This window comes from Narcine bancroftii, chromosome 9 (assembly GCF_036971445.1).
Source record: "Narcine bancroftii isolate sNarBan1 chromosome 9, sNarBan1.hap1, whole genome shotgun sequence".
Classification (NCBI taxonomy): Eukaryota; Metazoa; Chordata; class Chondrichthyes; order Torpediniformes; family Narcinidae; genus Narcine; species Narcine bancroftii.
In genome coordinates, this window is record NC_091477.1 from 65,898,430 (window position 1) to 65,915,760 (window position 17,331).

The 17,331-nt window shown below is 42.0% G+C and overlaps 1 protein-coding gene across 6 annotated transcripts in view; it reads right to left on the reverse strand.

The window, feature by feature from the left end:
- Positions 1–7,940, reverse strand: part of LOC138743722 (alpha-1,4-N-acetylglucosaminyltransferase-like) — a 29,527-nt gene extending 21,587 nt beyond the window's left edge. For 3 of the 6 annotated variants that reach the window (XM_069899361.1, XM_069899360.1, XM_069899364.1), the window contains exon 1: positions 7,598–7,937. The gene's annotated coding sequence lies outside the window, so the exon portion shown is untranslated. Of the gene's footprint in view, positions 1–7,597 lie in introns of all 6 variants that reach the window. The other 3 variants (XR_011345035.1, XM_069899365.1, XM_069899363.1) reach the window with 3 other exon arrangements.
- Positions 7,941–17,331: the final 9,391 nt, after the last annotated feature.

Sequence of the window (17,331 nt, forward strand, 5' to 3'; positions counted from 1 at the left end):
TGTTGGTCTGAAGATTTAAACTCGCAATGGTCAGGTCTGGCTATGATTCTCCATTTCACAGCTATAAACTTGATTTTTGTATAAAACTGATGATCTCCTTCTCTACTTTCTTTTAGTGGGTTAATTGGAGGGGTAGGAGGGAGGGGAGGGAGGAGAGTAATGGTGAGGGAGAGTGGGTGTTAGGGTTTATATACATGTGTAATCCACATAAATTCTATTTTCCTTTATATATATTTTATTATAATCAGAATGTAATTGTGGTTTTAAACTTCGTGCAGCTGAACCACAGTCAATAACTCACGAGACAGGAGTGTGGTGATACAACCACCTCAATCGCTTCACTCCCATTGGCCTCCTGCAGGGGACAACCACAGCAGCTGCAATAGGAAACCTGGGAGGCTGGGTCCACTCCCTGGCTGCCAATCACCAGCTTATATAAAGACTCATGTCAGCCTCTTCCTAAGGCAGTTGGCTATGTGGAACCAGGGGCTACAGAGATCTTGGTATGCAACTTTAAGCTAATTAAAGTCTTATCGAGGTTTGTGTCTGCTTACTGCACCACAGTGCACCACAATGAGATGTGCGCATAACAGAAGCTTTAATTAGCAAAAACATGGGAGTGTTAGCCATCTGTGAGGCTAGTCCCAATCTGAGCTAAGAGCAGTGGACTGGAACACATATATGCAAGCAAGGTGGCTACTTCCCCCTAGTTAGCCAGTCCTGCATACCAGCCAGCAGCAACTACAACTACATTCTACATACAAGCATGCAATATGAATGATCACCACAGTCACCTTCCTGTTAGAAAACCAAAACCCAGCCATGACAGACTGGTAAAATCATGGAGTAAAGACTAAATTAAGTGGAGTATTACAGTTACAATTACAGGTTGAGTCTGTCCAGCAGCTTGATGTGACATCTGAACCATCTCAGCTCCTGCGGTGGTGAGATTTGAGTTGGAGACTCTTGCGGTGGTGATACCTGAGTTAGAGAAGGTCAAATGGCCAGTGTCAAAGGGGATGGTGGAAATGATGGCATCGTGGGTGGATGTTCAGCGACTTCATCTGTAGGTGTAAGGTTAGATTCTTGTGAAAGAAAATGGACGTGGTTAACAATATTCATCCCTGTGGCCACAAGATTTGGGTGGCTGGGTACCATGCGGTACTTGTGTGGGTGGGGTGGGTGTTTGAGGTGGTGGAGATTGAGCTGGAGGTGGAGACTCAGGCATCCCAGTTGGTATGAGGTCTTGGACATACACGGTGTCCTCTCTCCCTTCTGGAAAAACAACAAAGGCATAATGTGGATTTGCATGAAGGAGTTGAACTTGTTCGACTAATGGATCTGATTTGTGGGGTTTCACGGGGAGCAGCACACATCCAAGGGTTATGAGCCAACTAGTCATGGTCGTTCCAGTAGTCAATTTCCTTGGGAAAGAAAACATACGTTCGTGAGGTGTCACAAAGGAGGGAGCGGATGAAATGTAGTGCGGTTGGGAGAAGATCCTGCCAGTGGGAGACAGAGATGTTTAGTTTTGAGAGCAAGGAGTAAGGCCTTATAGATTGTGGAGTTCTCTTTCTCTACTTGTCCGTTACCTTGTGGGTTTTGGCTAGTGGTGCGGCTGCTTTCAATGCCCCTGGCCAGTAGGTACTGTTACAATATCAAATCAGCAACCACAAAGAAGGCATATCACACAGGGGTACAGATGAACAATTACTTTATTAACAAAAATTCAGCTTCAAACTTTAATTCAAAATCCACCCTTTTATAACAATGTCCACTGGTTACTATGCAAATTTCTATAACAGTGTAAAATTAATAAATTCCCCAGCCTAAATATAACATATGTAATTAAAGTCTAAGTTATATTTCCAACCAGCCCACAGAAAAAAAGATTAGACACACAAAACTTCAATCTCAACTGAAGCAAAGATCATAAACAAAATTCAGTTTGTTTGGTAAACTGAAGCCAAAAGATGTTTGAGAGAGCACAAAATTTGAAGTTGTCTTCTTGTGTTGCTTGCAGAGAGAGGAACAATTCCTTGTGGCTGCCTTTGGAATGTTCATACCTTTTAAAATGCCCAACATTCTAAACTGTCTTCCAGACAATGACTCATGTTTTGGGCTCTCTTCCACTCCACAGCACACCCAGTGATGGTTCATCGTCAAAATCCAGAAAATTTTAGATTATTTTCTGCACATGCTCAGTTTGTCTCCCACTCTCTCAGCAGTCCACCTTCACCTTGGCTCTCTAAGGCAAACTGTCACTTTTTAAAATAAAACCACACAACACATATGCCAATACACAACACAGAACTCTGGAACACCACCCTGCTAAAAAAACAATTTGGTCCACAAGAACAAACTTTCAACAATTAATGGAAGTACTACATAAATAATATAAAATAAACACTCCAAATTTTACAATATGTGATTTGATTCATATCTACCCAGATTAAGATCTTGACAATCTGCTATTACATTATCCGTTCCTTTTATGTGTGTAATAATTAAATCATACTCTTGTAACATTAAGCTCCAGTTCAATAACCATCTGTTCTTATTTTTCATTTTAGTCATTATACTCATACAATCCCAAAGGTGTAACAAATGCAGAAATATCCGTGCCTCTCTCCATCAAAGGAACGGAGATCAATTTTTATAAGAAACTTGCCTTCCCCAACTTATCTATACAAACATCTATTCTGGGAATAGGGAACGAATCAGTCTTTCTCACCATGTTTACCTTTCGATAATCTGTACAAAATCTAATTGAGCCATCTGGCTTAGGCACCAGAACACAGGGTGAACTCCAATTTGAACTTGATTTTCAGATGATGTCACTTTTGAGCATATAATCCACCTCTTGATCCAACAATCTGCTCTTTTCCTAATTACCTCGGTAAGGATTCAGCTTAATAGGCTTAGCATCATTGACATCCACAACATGACAAGCCACAATATTTCTCCTTGGAACATCTTGGAATATATCTTTAAATTTCATAAGTAATGTCTTAATTTCTTCCCTTTCTGATTTAGTCAAATGAATTAACTTGTTGTATAAGTTTTGCAAAACTATAGAATTTTCCAGCCTGGGGCTTATCACTTTCTGTGCTCCATGACCTTAAACAAAACTTATCTCCTCCTTGCTTTCCTCTATTACAAGCACCTTGGTTGGAATCCTAGTCTCCTCCTCAGTCATTTTCTCAAAGTAAGGTTTAAGCATGTTCATGTGGCATATCTGTGTCTCTCTTCAATGATCAGGAATCTCAATGACATAGGTGACATGGTATGGTTAATTTTTGATTTCACCTTAGATGGACCTGAAAACTGAGCTCTCAAAGGGTTTGACTGCATTGGAAACAAAACCAAGACTTTGTTACCAGGTTTAATGTCCCTAAAATTTGCTTTTTGATCATAACAAATTTTTATTTTTCCCTGAGCAATTTTTAAATCTTTCCTTGCCACCTCGCAAGCCTGATGTAATCTGTTTTTAAATTTGAAAACTTAATCCAACAGATTTGATTGTATATCATTTGCAGAGAGAGATTTGTTTTTCCAGGATTTCCACCTCAATGTCTCACTGATGAAACTTTTCCCATCAGGATTCTCCAGATAATAACCTCTTTCTTTCAGGCAACACAGAGTTCCTTTCTGGTCCATTTATTCTAAGAGAAACATCAGACAGATGGCACTTCCAGCCACCCACTGCTCTGGAACTTTCTGCTTCAACAAGTTTCCTGGCTTGCACTGTTCAGCTGCTTTTAGTGTCACACACTTGTTGAACTTTTCTGCTCTCTCTCTCTCTCTCTCTCTCTCTCTCTCTCTTTCTCCAACTGCCAGAAAGCCCATGTTACTCTCGCACTTGCAAAAAAAAACCCATTTTCTTTAGCAAACAACAGGAGTTATCTTTCTGCTCCCATTTGTTGTCTTAGTTAAACAAAACTCAGGTGTGACCTTTCCATGAGCATTCTGTAGGTACTTTTAAATATCCAGTTTGTCTCCTTCAAACAATGGTTTATTCATTTCATGATGTCATTTCAATTATCACCTACTTGTGAAATGTGCTTAATATTTTCCATAGATCCTGCAATGTTACTGAATATGAATTCTTCAGTATTTCAAATAGGATCTGTTTTAAAATGTATATATGTATGTATCCCACTAAACTTACCAAATTCCTCCCAATATTTATCCATTACAATCTCTTTAATATTTGAAGGGCTAAATATAATTGATGTAAAAAATTATACTGTACTAAGCTATCCCTTACATTAATAATTTTAGACAAATTGTCTTTACATAAAATTCTCCTATCATTTTCATCCATCTTCCTATTCAAATCAGTTGCCCATTTTAATCTTGATTTGTGAATATTTGGTTTAGGCTTTTTCCTTTATAATAGCTTATACATCTCTGAAATAAATGTATTTATATCTCCTTGAGAAAATAATAATTCTAAAGTAGATTGTCAAGATAATTCTCAACGATAACCCAAATTTACATTTAAAAAAAACTTTAAGCTGATCATAAGAAAAAAAGTATTATAATTCTATACAGACATATAATCATATAACCCCATTTACAGCACAAAAACAGGCCCATTTGGCCCTTCTAGTCCATGCCATACATCTTCTGCCACCTAGTCCCACTGACCCGCATTTGGCCCATAGCCATCCACATCTCTCCCGTCCAAAAACCTATCCAAATTTTCCTTGAATATTAACATCGATCTCGCTCTGCCAGAAGTTCATTCCACACCCCCATCACCCTCTGTGTGAGGAAATTCCCCCTCATGTTTCCCCTAAATCTTACTCTCAATCCATGCCCTTTTGTGTGAATCTCCCACATGCTTAATGGAAAAAGCCTATCCACATTGACTCTATCTTTCCCTCTTATAATTTTGAATACCTCTATCAAATCATTCCTCAAGCTTCTATGCTCCAGGGAATAAAGTCCCAGCCCACTCAAGCTTTCCCTATAACTCAAACACTGAAACCCTGGCAACATTCTCGTAAACCTCCTCTACACTCTCTCTCTATTCTGTTTATATCCTTCCTGTAATTTGGCAAATGGAGAAATTAATTGAGAGAATGAAATGAGAAATATTAGGAATTGGGAGAAAGAGCACATAAGGTTTTGGCTTGGCAATGGAAAATGGAAGAAACATCAAGAACTATCAACTCTGTTAAAAATATTCAAAAATCACATAAATATCAGGATATAAATGATTCATTTAAAGAATTTTATACTAACATATATATGTCCAATCAAATAGTTTTTTTATCTGAACTTCAACTGCCTCACAGTTTGATAGGATAGTTAAGAAGCCCTAGGGGATTCTGGGATTCATTAAAAGGGGGATTGAGTTCAAGAATAGAGAGGACATGCTTCATATCTACAAATCTCTGGTGAGACCACACTGAGTGTATTGTGTTCAGTTCTGTTCACCTCATTAGAGGAAGGATGTGGAGGTTATGGAGAGGGTACAGAAGAGAATTACCAGGATGTTGCCTGGATTGGGAAACAAGTCCTATAAGGCAAGGTTAACAGAGCTGGGGCTTTTCTCTTTGGAGCGTAGAATGCTTTGAGAAGACTTGAAAGAGGTCTACAAGATTATGAGAGGCATAGATAGGGTGGACAAACAGCACCTGAGGAACATGAGTACAAAGTGAAGGTGGGGGGGGGGGGGGGGGATGTTTAGGGGAGACAGCAGCGGTAAATTTTTACATTGAGAATTGTGGGTACCTGGAATGCCTTTGGAGGGATAGTGGTGGAGGCTGAAACATTAAGGGATTTTAAGAGACTCTTAGACAGGCACATGGATGAAAGGAAAATTAAGGATTATGGGGTAGAGAGGGTTTAGTACTTATATTTTAAAAGTAATATATGGGTCGGAACAACATCGAGGACTGAAGAGCCTGTACTGTGGGTTAGTGGCCAGAGATTTTGTTGATATTTAGACACAGAACATGGTATCAGGCCATTTCAGCCCACAAGCCCATGCTGCCCAATTAGACCCAATGAACCTTTACCTTTCGGTACATTTTGAACAGCGAGAAAAACTGGAGTCCCCAGAGAAATCCCATTCAGACACGGGAAGTACATGCAAACTCCTTACAGACAGAGCGGGGCTCAAACCCCGGTCCCAAGTGTTGGTGCTGTAACAGTGTTGCACAAACCGCTACACTAACCAAAGATCACTGCTGAATTCCAACATATCTGTTATATATAAAGAACAGGTCAAACCCGATATGGGGTCAAAGTCACATTGATTGATGAACTGTTTCTGCAAATTTCTAATGGAACACAGAAAATTGTGAAGGAATATTGTCACAGGCTCATTATTAAGTGCAACGGATTGTTCATTTCAGGGCTGTGGGCTGGAGAGTTGACGTAATAGCCTTGGAAAAGTTGATGTTCAGAGACTCCATGATGTTACTGATCTTTAAGCATTTCAACAAGTTAAAGCAAGTTGAAGGGAGATGAATTAAACCTCTAAAGTACAGGCATGGCATTATCATTTGCTTTGTAATCTTTTTACAACAAAGTCTGTCCCTCATTTAAGTAATATTGGTCATGGACATCTTCCTTTGTGATTAGCCAGAAGTGCAGAATTATTCTTCCTCCTGCCTTTTTTTTGAATTTTGTGTTTTACCTGCCTTTTCCTTTTATCCCTTAAATCCCATACTGTATCAACTTGTAATTGGAACAAATTATAGTGGTTAATTACCCCAAAATTCAGCACGTTTTTGTGAATATGGAAAAAAACTGGAGCACCCCGAGGACACCCATACAATGAGAATGTGCAGACTCTACTCAAACTATGCCCAACATCACCTCATTGCAGCTATGAGACAGCGGTTCTAATAACCGTGCCACCATATGGTCTCAACTTCTCCCTCCACAGATGCTGTTTGACCACTTGGGCATTTGCTGTCAGTGCTGTTTATTCTCTCTCTCCCGCTCCCTCCGATACACTCCCTCTCCTCTTCCTCATTCATCTCCTCCTATTTTCACCTCAACTGCAGTTAACAAGCCCTCACCACTGGAACCATTTGTGTAGTTGATCTCCCTCAGTGCGAGTGTGCTCACAACACTCCTCCATATTTTTTGAATTTCAAAAACCTCAAAATTCCAACATTTCCTCATTCTAATTGACATTATTTGCCTGAATCCTCAATTCTGTTATCTCCCTCCACAGATCAGATGCAACTAGACAAACAGGTATCATGTAAAATCCATACATAGGGTCATCAAAAGTTCACTTTTGGATGAGGGCAGGTAAGAAATGGAGGTTCAAGATTCGGTAAAGGAGGAATTTTTGGATCAAGCGGCACCACAGATCAGTGAAAATAGAAAACATTTCCCAAAAAGGATTACCATTTAGTTTGGCGTCTGTGAGAAAATTAGACCTTTCATTCTGTGACCATTATTGGCCTTCATACTCTCAGCTCACAAGTTAGAAGAAGGAAATGTCTTTACTTTTCAATGGAGCGATCTCCTTTTGCCAGAGACAGAACGAATAAAACATAGTTTTGCAAAACAAACCGAACCACAAAATGATTATTAAAATACATTAAAGATCATTGTCGCTCACCTGTGTTAAACTGACGGAGTCAGTTAGACTGTTCTGGGTGTCAGACTCCGTGTTAAACTGGTTGTTTAACTTTATATCTTCAGTTTGAAACATTGGCATATCTTATTAATCATCTCTGGGTGTGACATTCTGATTAAACATTTCAGTAAAGCTGAACAATTCTATGTTTCTCTCAGCCCTGTCCTGGTGAAACGAGTATTGCCAGTTTTTTATGGCATCTGCAGTTAATCATCTTCAATCACCAGAGACATCAAGTTCAATGGGGAAGGAAGCAAAGGGAGAGAGAAGAAAAAGATAGAACGATGTGGTCTAATGGGAACAGATGGAGTCAATGTTGCAAGAGAAGGAACAGGGCAAGTGGAATTAGTCATCGAGAAGTTGAGGAACAAAAATGAAAATAAAAATTCCAGAAGTTCAAGTGTCAGTAACACAAAATGCTGAAGGGTGGGTCATGCTGAGTGGCTGAGCGGACATGTTTTTCACTTTGAAATGTTGGCATAGTTTATTATCCAACCCTACGTGTGATGGTTACATCGCATGCAAAAAAGCCAAGACCAACAACAAAAGAAGCTGCCTCAACGGACAGTGCTGGGGAATCTGCCTCTACTTCTCAAACAAGATGAGAAGTGGAAATGCTTTTGCAAGAATTTGAAGGACTGGGACAACATTTCACGAGTGTAGAACATGCTATGATAGAGCTCACCACTTTAGTGAATGATATGGGTGAAGCAATAAACGATCTATCCGAAAGAATGGATGGCACTGAGAGAAATCTCAGTAAACATGATAAACAGATTGAAGCCCTGAAAAACAAGCCGAACAATGGGCAACAGACAAGCAACTTCTTTTAGATAAAATTGATCACATGGAGAAACAATGTGAGAATAGTTGGCCTGAGAGAATATGTAGAAGGCAGAGATGATGTGAAATTTTTTTGAGGCTTGGATTCCTCAAGACCTTCACACCAAGGAACTCGGCAATCATGCCCACATTGAACGTGCTCACCGAACGTTTGGACTGAGGAGTATGGGTGAAACCGGCCCCTCAACCTGTTCTGGTAAAGCTACTAAGCTTCAAAGACAGAGAGACAATCTTGAGAGTTGCATTTGAACATTCACAAAATACTCGCTCTCCAATAAAGTGGGACAATATAGAGATTAGGTTTCTTCAGGACTTCAGTAACGGGGTAATCCAAAAGAGGAGAGAGTTCAATGTGGTCAACAGGCAACCACATGAAAAGAACATCAGATATGCGATGCTGTAAACAGCAACTTTGAGAGTGGAAATCTCAGAAGGGAATAGACGCTTCTTCAAAATGAAAGAAGAGGTGGAAGATTTCATTCAACAATTAAGAAGATAAAGAGAAAAGAAAGCAAAGTTTCAACCTAACTATGGCTCTCGGGGAGCTCGGAAAGTGAAAAGAAATATTGAAGGTAACAGCATGGTTCATAATCTGGCTTTAAGGGGGAAATGACATCAGCAGGGACTTTACTTTTAAAGATGGCACTTTAGGGGTGGGGTTCCTCTTCTTCATCCCTGGAGGTTTAAGCAGGCTTTATTTTGTGGGCCTCAGGGAGTTACTATCCATGTCACCGTTGGAACGGAGGTTGTACAATTTTTAATGAGAAGGCACAGATCATGAAACAGTTGACATATTTCTTTGCACATAATTTACAAATCACTGCTATGGATAAGACATTGAAATTTATTCATTTTAATGTTAATGGTTTGAACAGTTTGGTCAAGAGGAAAAGAAAACTTACATATTTAAAAAAGCTGAAAGCGAATGTGACTTTTCTCCAAGAAACACATCTCAAGAAAGTAGGACATGATAAACTAAAACAATTATGGGAATGACAGGTCTTTTCTTCATCATTTAATTCAAAAGCTGGGGAGTAGCAATTTTAATCAAAAAATGTTCCAATTGTTCTATAAAATATATCAAAAGATCAAGCCAGCAGATATATAATGATAAATGGCAAAAATTATTCAGAATCATGAACGTACATGAATATTTACACTCCAAATTATAATGATGAGGACTTTATGAAGGATGTGTTTATAAAAACAGCAGAAAGAAGGTATTATTTCCTGATCGGCGGGGACTTTACGCTGGCAAACAATCCTTCAGTTTGCGCTCGAAGCACCTGGCCTCCAACCTCCTGTTGCCTTGGGGACCATGTGGTGAGGGGAGACCCAAGGACTATCGGAGCACTGCACAATGCCGAGTTCCTCCATCTTTTGGAACTCATCCCTGACAAAGTTGAGTTTCTCAGGGGGGAGATGCCACACCCTAGCATGGAGGGAAGGGCCCTCTGTAACGATTTGGTGCCTCACCCCATGTTTGGGTTTTGCCGAATGGAAGTGAGGTGTGGTGAGGGAGGGGAAATCTGTCAGGATGAGCAAATTCGTTGTCGGCAGTACTCACTGAGTGCAGGTGGGGGCTGGTGAGTTCAGTGCCCTTGAGCGAGAGGGATTGAAATGTCCGGGCGTGCACCAGCCAGTGCCCCTTGATATCCTCCAGGAGTGCGTTGACCCACAGGAAATTTGCATCCAGTTATGGTTGTTGCACAGCCACCACTGAAAACGTCCAAGTGAATTGTCTGTCCCTGAAGTGGAGGGGAATGGTGTGGGTCCCAAATGTTAGAATGTTGGAGCCGTTTGCGCTCGGAGCACCTGGCCCACTTTGCCACAGCGGGCCTCCAAGCTGGTTGGGAGAAGGACGCTGTATTGTGCCCCAGTATCCACCAAGAAACGTCAGCCTGACAGGGAGTCTTGAATGTGAAGCAGGTGTTATGTCTTTGGTTGTGCCATCGGAGGTCTTAATAAACACTCAGAGAAGCTTGTAAGTTTGCAGCACAAATTTGTACTCACATCTCAGGCTGACAGTCATGTATGAATACACTGTCGCACTGATCATGCTCACCACTCAGTGTGATGTGGCCTTGCAGTCTTGCAGTGTTCATGCTCCAGCATAAAATAGTCCCAAATTTCCACTGTATATAACATCCCTCCTTCTTTAAAAAAATTCTAAAAATTAAAAGATTTATTAAAATTTAAATTTCTTAAAAATAAATTGTTACTGCTTCTTTACCTGCACTTGCCATTAAGAATTAAATATTCTAATTATACATTTGCAGTTATACAAGTGCAGTTCTATATTCTTTTCAGCAGAATCGCACTGGTGGTAGGATGTTGCTTCTCCACCTTGGAGACATTGTTGTGTCTGTTTGCTTCGGTGGTGTTAGTACGGTTGAGGGTAGTGGTGCTGTTTGCCTTGGTTCTCCTGTTGCTTGATGTTCAGTCGTTATGGTGTTCTTGGTTGGGGTTTCTACTGCATTCCCTCAGAAATTGTTGGATTTTTAGAAGCTGCTGGTGCTTCTGGTGCTTTCCATGTCAGATCTGGTGTTGAGCGAATGTGGGCCTGTTTCGTCGCAGCTGCCTACCGGATTCTGTCTCAATGATGTATGACCTTGGCATCTCAGCTTCTCTAACAATCTTTGCTTGGCTCCAGGCTTTTGATCACTGGCTCTTGAACATGCACATGCTGCCTTCTGAAGCGTTCTGTTAGTGTTTGTGCATGTTTATTATAATGTTGACGACTTCCCTCCTGTATGTTAGTCAACTTTCTTCCTGTTTCCTCTTGGTCGTTTTGTGGATGGATTTTGCTTGGCAGGGTTGTCTTGTACTTTCTGCCATTCAGAAGCTCTGCTGGGGATTTCATGTTGGCCCTGAAAGGCGTGACTCACAGTGACAGAAAGGTGAGGTAGGGATCTTCCTTTGTCTCTCAACACTTTGGGAGAGTTCGTTCAATTGTCTGTACATGCCTCTCAATGAATCTAAGGCCTTTGGGGTAACGTGGTGATAAAGTAGTGATGGTAAACCCATATTCTGCAGCCATTTCTCTGAATTCACGCGATGTGAATTGGGTCCCGCTGTCACATATCACTTGTTTGGGTATCCCCTGTTTTGTGAAGAGCAGCAGTGATGGTTGATGCTTTCAGGGCCTTCACTTTCTTGATGAAGGGGAATTTGGAGTAGTAGCAGGACTCAATCAGATACCATTCTTGGTTTTCTGTGAACAGGTCTGCTCCCACTGTGTGCCGTGTCCTGGAAGGGTATTTCCGCGGGTATCATCTCTTCTTTTTGTTGTGTATTTCTGGCATGCTGGATATGTAGCCACCATGTTTTCGATGTCCTGGTATATGCCCATCCAGTAAACTGCTGACTTTGCTCTGAGTTTGCATTTCTCCATTCCCATGTGGCCTTGGTGTATTTTCTGGAGAATTTCTTTTTTTTCATTGTCTCTGGTATTATCAGCCAAGACCCTGCTGGCAGTATTCCATTCTCCATGGAAATGTCGTCCCTGATAGACCAATATTGATGTATTGTAGGCTCTACCTGTTTTATTATTTCTGCCCATCCTTGTATCACCTGTTGCGAGAGCAGCTGCAGCTCTTCATCCTTTGCTGTTTCTTCTTTAATCTGGTTTAGTTTGTTATTGGTGCACCTGACGAGGTGATGTACCTTGATCTCCATGTCTTTCATTTCATTTTTTTCATTTGGGGAAAGACGTGACAAAGCGTCAACAAGTACCATTTCCTCCCCTGGCCTGTACTTCAAGGTAAAGTCGTAACATTGGAGCCGGAGGAGTAGCCTCTGCAATCTGGCTGGTGCCTTGCTTAGGTTCTTTTTCTGGATGTGTTCCAGCGGGCGATGATCACTCTCTACCACAAACTGTCTCCCATAGAGGAATTTGTGGATCTTTTCGCATCCATATACGGCTGCCAACAGCTCCCTTTCAATATTGGGTCTCTGCTGTTGTCAGGGCTTTTGAGGCAAAGGCTATCAGTTTTCCTTCCTGCACCAATGCTCCCTCGAGGCCTCTAATGGAAGTGTCTACTTGTGACAACTTTTTTCCTGTCGTAGTAACTCAGTTCTACTTCTCTGCAGACCACTTCCTTAAGCTTGTCAAAATCTCGCTGATGCGATGGTGACCACTGAAACTCCACATCCTCTTTCAGCAACTCTCTGAGGTTGGCTGACATGTGTGGGGCGAAGGAACTCATATATTGGGCCAGGCCGAGGAAACTTCTTAGTTCCTTTATGTCCTTTGGGTGTTCCATTTCAGCTCTGGGCTTGCCTGACCCCTTCAGGTGTGTACACCGTTCTGAAGAACTGGCACTCCTCCACTTTGATGATGCATTTGTCTGCATTGAATTTGATGCCAGCCCCTTTTGTTCTCTCCATGGCCTCATGAAGGTGGAGATTGTGGGTTTACCCGTCTCTGCCAAAAATCTGGATGTCATCTGCGATGCCAACAATGCCCTTGCATCCCATGTATGTCTCATCTATCTTTTGCTGGGAAGATGTCTTGGGACATCTTTTGGCCAAAAGGTAGGCGCAGGAACTTGTACCGGCTGAATGGAGTGTTGAAAGTTGTTAGCAGTGTCGATTCTTCATCCAGCTTCACATTCCAGTACCCATTCTTGGCATCTAGCTTACTGAAGATTTTGGATCCTGCTAGTTCAGAAGTGATGTCTTCCAGCATTGGTATTGGATAGTGCCCTCTTTTGATTGCTTGGTTTAGGTCTTTGGGGTCCAGACATATTCTTAGGCAACCATTCAGTTTTTCTTTCACTACTATAGAATTTACCCAGCCAGTTGGTTCGACTACTTTTGCTATTACTTGTTTTTCTTCCATTTCTTCCAGCTCTTGCTTTAGTTTTTGTTTCAGCTCTATTGGCACCTTCCATGGAGCATGGATTATTGGTTTGTATTTTGGGTCTATAGTAATGTGGTATTCAAAGTTCCCAAAGCACTGAAATGTGTCATCAAAGCGTTCAGGGTATGTGATAGTACAGATTCTATCACCAATGTGTTTATGTTCAGATTGTAGTGTAGGATGACTGTGATTGGCTGAGAGCATAGCCACGTCTACTGGCAGGTCTTAAAGGATTGCTCCTAGCCAGACCAGGTCATTCTGGACTGGTCGACCTACATGTGATATGCTCCAGTCTTCTAGTTAATAAAAGCCTTGGTTTGGATCAATAAGTCTTTGATTCTTTCAACACGCTCTACAGGGTACATGCCCATGAGCTTGGCCTTATTTGTGATCGGAAGCCATAGCTCAAGTGGGATGTCGCGATTGATCCTCTTGGACATTTTCTTCTCTCTGATCTCATTGTTTACAGAGATTAGCTGTAATTTTTGACAACTATTCAGGCAAGGATTGCTGGTCTGTCAGTGTCAACCAAAAAGAATGTGCATATGATGCTCGTTCCTTTATGTTTGCCTTTTTCTTTAGACTTTTTGTAGTTGTTTAATCACAGGGCCACCATAAGCTGTGAGCATTACATTTGCGGCTTCTAGTGTGCCTTCCTCTGGGTACCCATTCTTTATGTACTCGGGGAACATTTGGCGGTACAGTTTAAGTGAGAGGATGTTGCTTTGTGATCCAGTATCCAACTTTATTTTCAAGTTGAATGTTGTTGGTTTGTTTCTGATCTTTCTTTTAACTTGGATTCTGGTGTGCAATTCATCTTTTTCTCCCTTCCCTTTCTTGGACATCTCATGAAGGAGTATTGTTTCGTTGCCGAGCGTTAATGATTCGGAGTCACTGCTGTCACTTCCCTTGACGTGGTGCACTTTCCTTCTGTCTTCTTGGTTTCTTTCTCTTTTCATGTCAGACCTATACATCTATTCCCAATGAATGACCTTCCCACAGGCCCTGCACTTCGAACCATATGCGGGCATTTCTTGCGGTCATCGAAGGGGTGTATTCTGCTGCACCTTTTGTAGTTCTCGGTTGTTTGCGACTTTCTCTGTGTGCGCTTTATGGCATCGACCCTTTTATCTCTGTGCTGCATGTTGGCCTGCATGGAGAGGTATTGCATTTGCCTCCTAGTGGCCTCAAAGGCCCGAGCTGCATCTACAGCATCTGCTAGTTTCAACCTATCTTTTCCTATGAAAGCTTTCTGCCCTTCAGGATGAGCACTTCCCCAGATTAGTTGGTAGACTATTCTCTCCTCTATTCCTTTGAACTTGCATTTTGCTGCAATGTTCTTTAGCCTTGTGAGGAAATTATCTACTGACTCGTCAGGCTCTTGTTTTAATCCCTGGAACTTGTCTCGATTTATTCTATGGTTGGATCACGGTTCCAGATGAGAGGAGAATTTTTCAATTATCCTTTCTGGGTTATTTTCTTCCCCTTCAGCCAGCTCCCACGTATTAAACATGTCTAGTCCTCGCTCCCCCGTTTAAACAAGGATGTAACTAGTCTTTTCCTCTGGTGTGATTCCCTTGAGGAGAATTTTGAATGCCAGGTTGCACTTCTGCTTGAACTTTTTAAAAACCTCTATGATGTTGTCAGCTTCCCAGTTCATGACTGGGTGTAATGCTGCTGTTTCTTCTCCAGCACTGGTTGTCAGGTAATGGTGCTTTTTTTTCCCTTTGTTTCCTTCTCTTCGAGTTTATTTTGGTTTATAGGGATTTTTTTTCCTATATTATGTGGGTGTCTGTCAATCCATCCGCTGCCACCATGATATGTCTTTGGTTGTACCATCGGAAGTCTTAATAAACACTCAGAGAAGCTTGTAAGTTTACAGCACAAACATTTACTCACATCTCAGGCTGTAGGTCATGTAGGAATACACTGTTGCACTGAGCATGCTCACCACTCAAGTGTGATGCACCTCTTACAGTCTTGCAGTGTTCATGCTCCAGCATAAAATAGTCCCAAATTTCCACTGTATACAACAGCAGACTAAGCCATTGGCCGGTCATCACAGCCATTAATGTCATCCAGTCTGGGCATTTCCCTGGAATGCGCAGGAGGAACGGTATCCATGCGCCTCAGAATCCCACCTTTGGTGATTAAAACAGTACTGCTTACCTGTGGGTCGTTGCGTTTGGCTGGTTGGTTGGTCAAACAGTCGGTTGGTCGGTCGGTTGATAGTCCTCCTGGCTGGGCACTGATGATGTGGTGCTGTCACCTGCTTGAGCAAAGCACAGGCATCCCAGTTCACTGCCTATATCAGGTCTGCTCGGGCAGCTACATTCCTGGGGTCATGGAAGTCTTCCTCCACGATGAGCAGCCGGATGTCCTCAGGCAGCCTCTCCAGGAAGATCTGCAGGAACAGCGGGTAGGAGATGTGGCCATCATTGAGAGCAAGCATGTCACTCATGAGGGTGGAAGGGACCCTGTTCCCCCAAACTGGCAATGTGCAATGGTTGGGCAGCATGTTTGTGCTTTGAGACCCCTAAAGTGCAGGTTAACAGCTCTTTGATGGCCACATACCTTCCTTGTTGCACGTGCCAGTGGAAGAAGTCGATGATATGGGCTGTGGGGTCCTGATTGAGGGTGCTGACCATGTTATAGTAGCGCATGTCATCGGCAGCGATCTGTTGAATGAAGAACTGCGCCTTGGTCTGCTGGAACCACACCTGTGGTTGCGATGTCCAGAGCTGGGCAGCTTCAACGTTGTGGTGTTGACCGCACGGTGCTCTTCCATCTTCAAGTCCAAAGCGCTGTTTGGACTAGTCATGGTCACCACTGTAGCGAGGTCACTATGGCTACAGCTAGGTTATAGCTCTCAGTTATAGCCCTAAAGCTGTAGCTTGAATCCGCTGGAGAAGAAAGACACAACCACCAATGGAGTGTATTCAACACTGAGTTTATTCAGTGGCAGCTCTGCCTTTTATAGTCAGTTCGACCGCGTCACCACCAGGGCATGGCATGAGTGGTCCAGCTGCTGATTGGTTACCTCAGATGCCTAGGCCGCGATTGGGTCCCCTGTGATCCACTGGCAGTGATTGGCCAGTTTCACAGCTCTGCCAGCGGCCTAAGGAAATGGGCGTATCTGCCCGTATGATGCTTTGCCAGTTGCCGCGTTTCAAGGGATATCGGGGAGCCGTTTAACAAGAGTGGTATAAAGAATGTCTTGGCAACAAGGAAAAAGTTCCGCACTTATAAATAGAAACAATGCATAAAATGTCTAGAAAGAAATTAGGAGGGGTAAAAGAAGACGAGGTTACTTTGGCAGACAAGGTGAGGGCAAATTCTAAGGGCTTCTACAGGTATATTAAGAGCACAAGGGTAGTGGGGGACAAATTGATCCTCTTGAACATCAGTGGTCAGCTACTTATAGAACCAAAAGAGATGGGGGAAGATCTTGCAAGGGTTTGTTGCATCTGTTTTTATTCAGGGACAATTTATGGAAGTGAGAAAAACAGGCAGTGAGTTCATGCAAGAGATAAAGATTAAAAAGGAGTAGATGCTTGCTGTCTTAAGGCAAATAAGGGTGGTTAAGTTCCCAATGCCTGACATGTAATTCCCTCAGATCTTGAGGGAGGCTAGTGCAGAAATTTTAGGGGCCCTGGTAGATATATTTTACATGTCCTTACCATGGGTGAGGTTCCAGAAGATTGGAGGGAAGTTCTTTTGTTCATTTATTTAAAAATTGGCTCTAAAATTAATCCTAGGTTTGTAAGCCAGGTGTCAACAATAGGTAAGTTATTGGAAGGCGTTCTAAGGGATATACATGTAAAAATGGGATTTGGGCAAAACAGTGATGTGAATGATAGATGATAGATAGGAAAGACACAACAAGAGTAGATTCAATTTAGGGCGACAGGCAGTGACTGGTGAGGTGTTCCAGGAATCAATTTAGAAATCCCAGCTTTTCACATGCAATGTGTATTTGGATTTTCAGAAAGGTTTTGTTAAGGTTCCA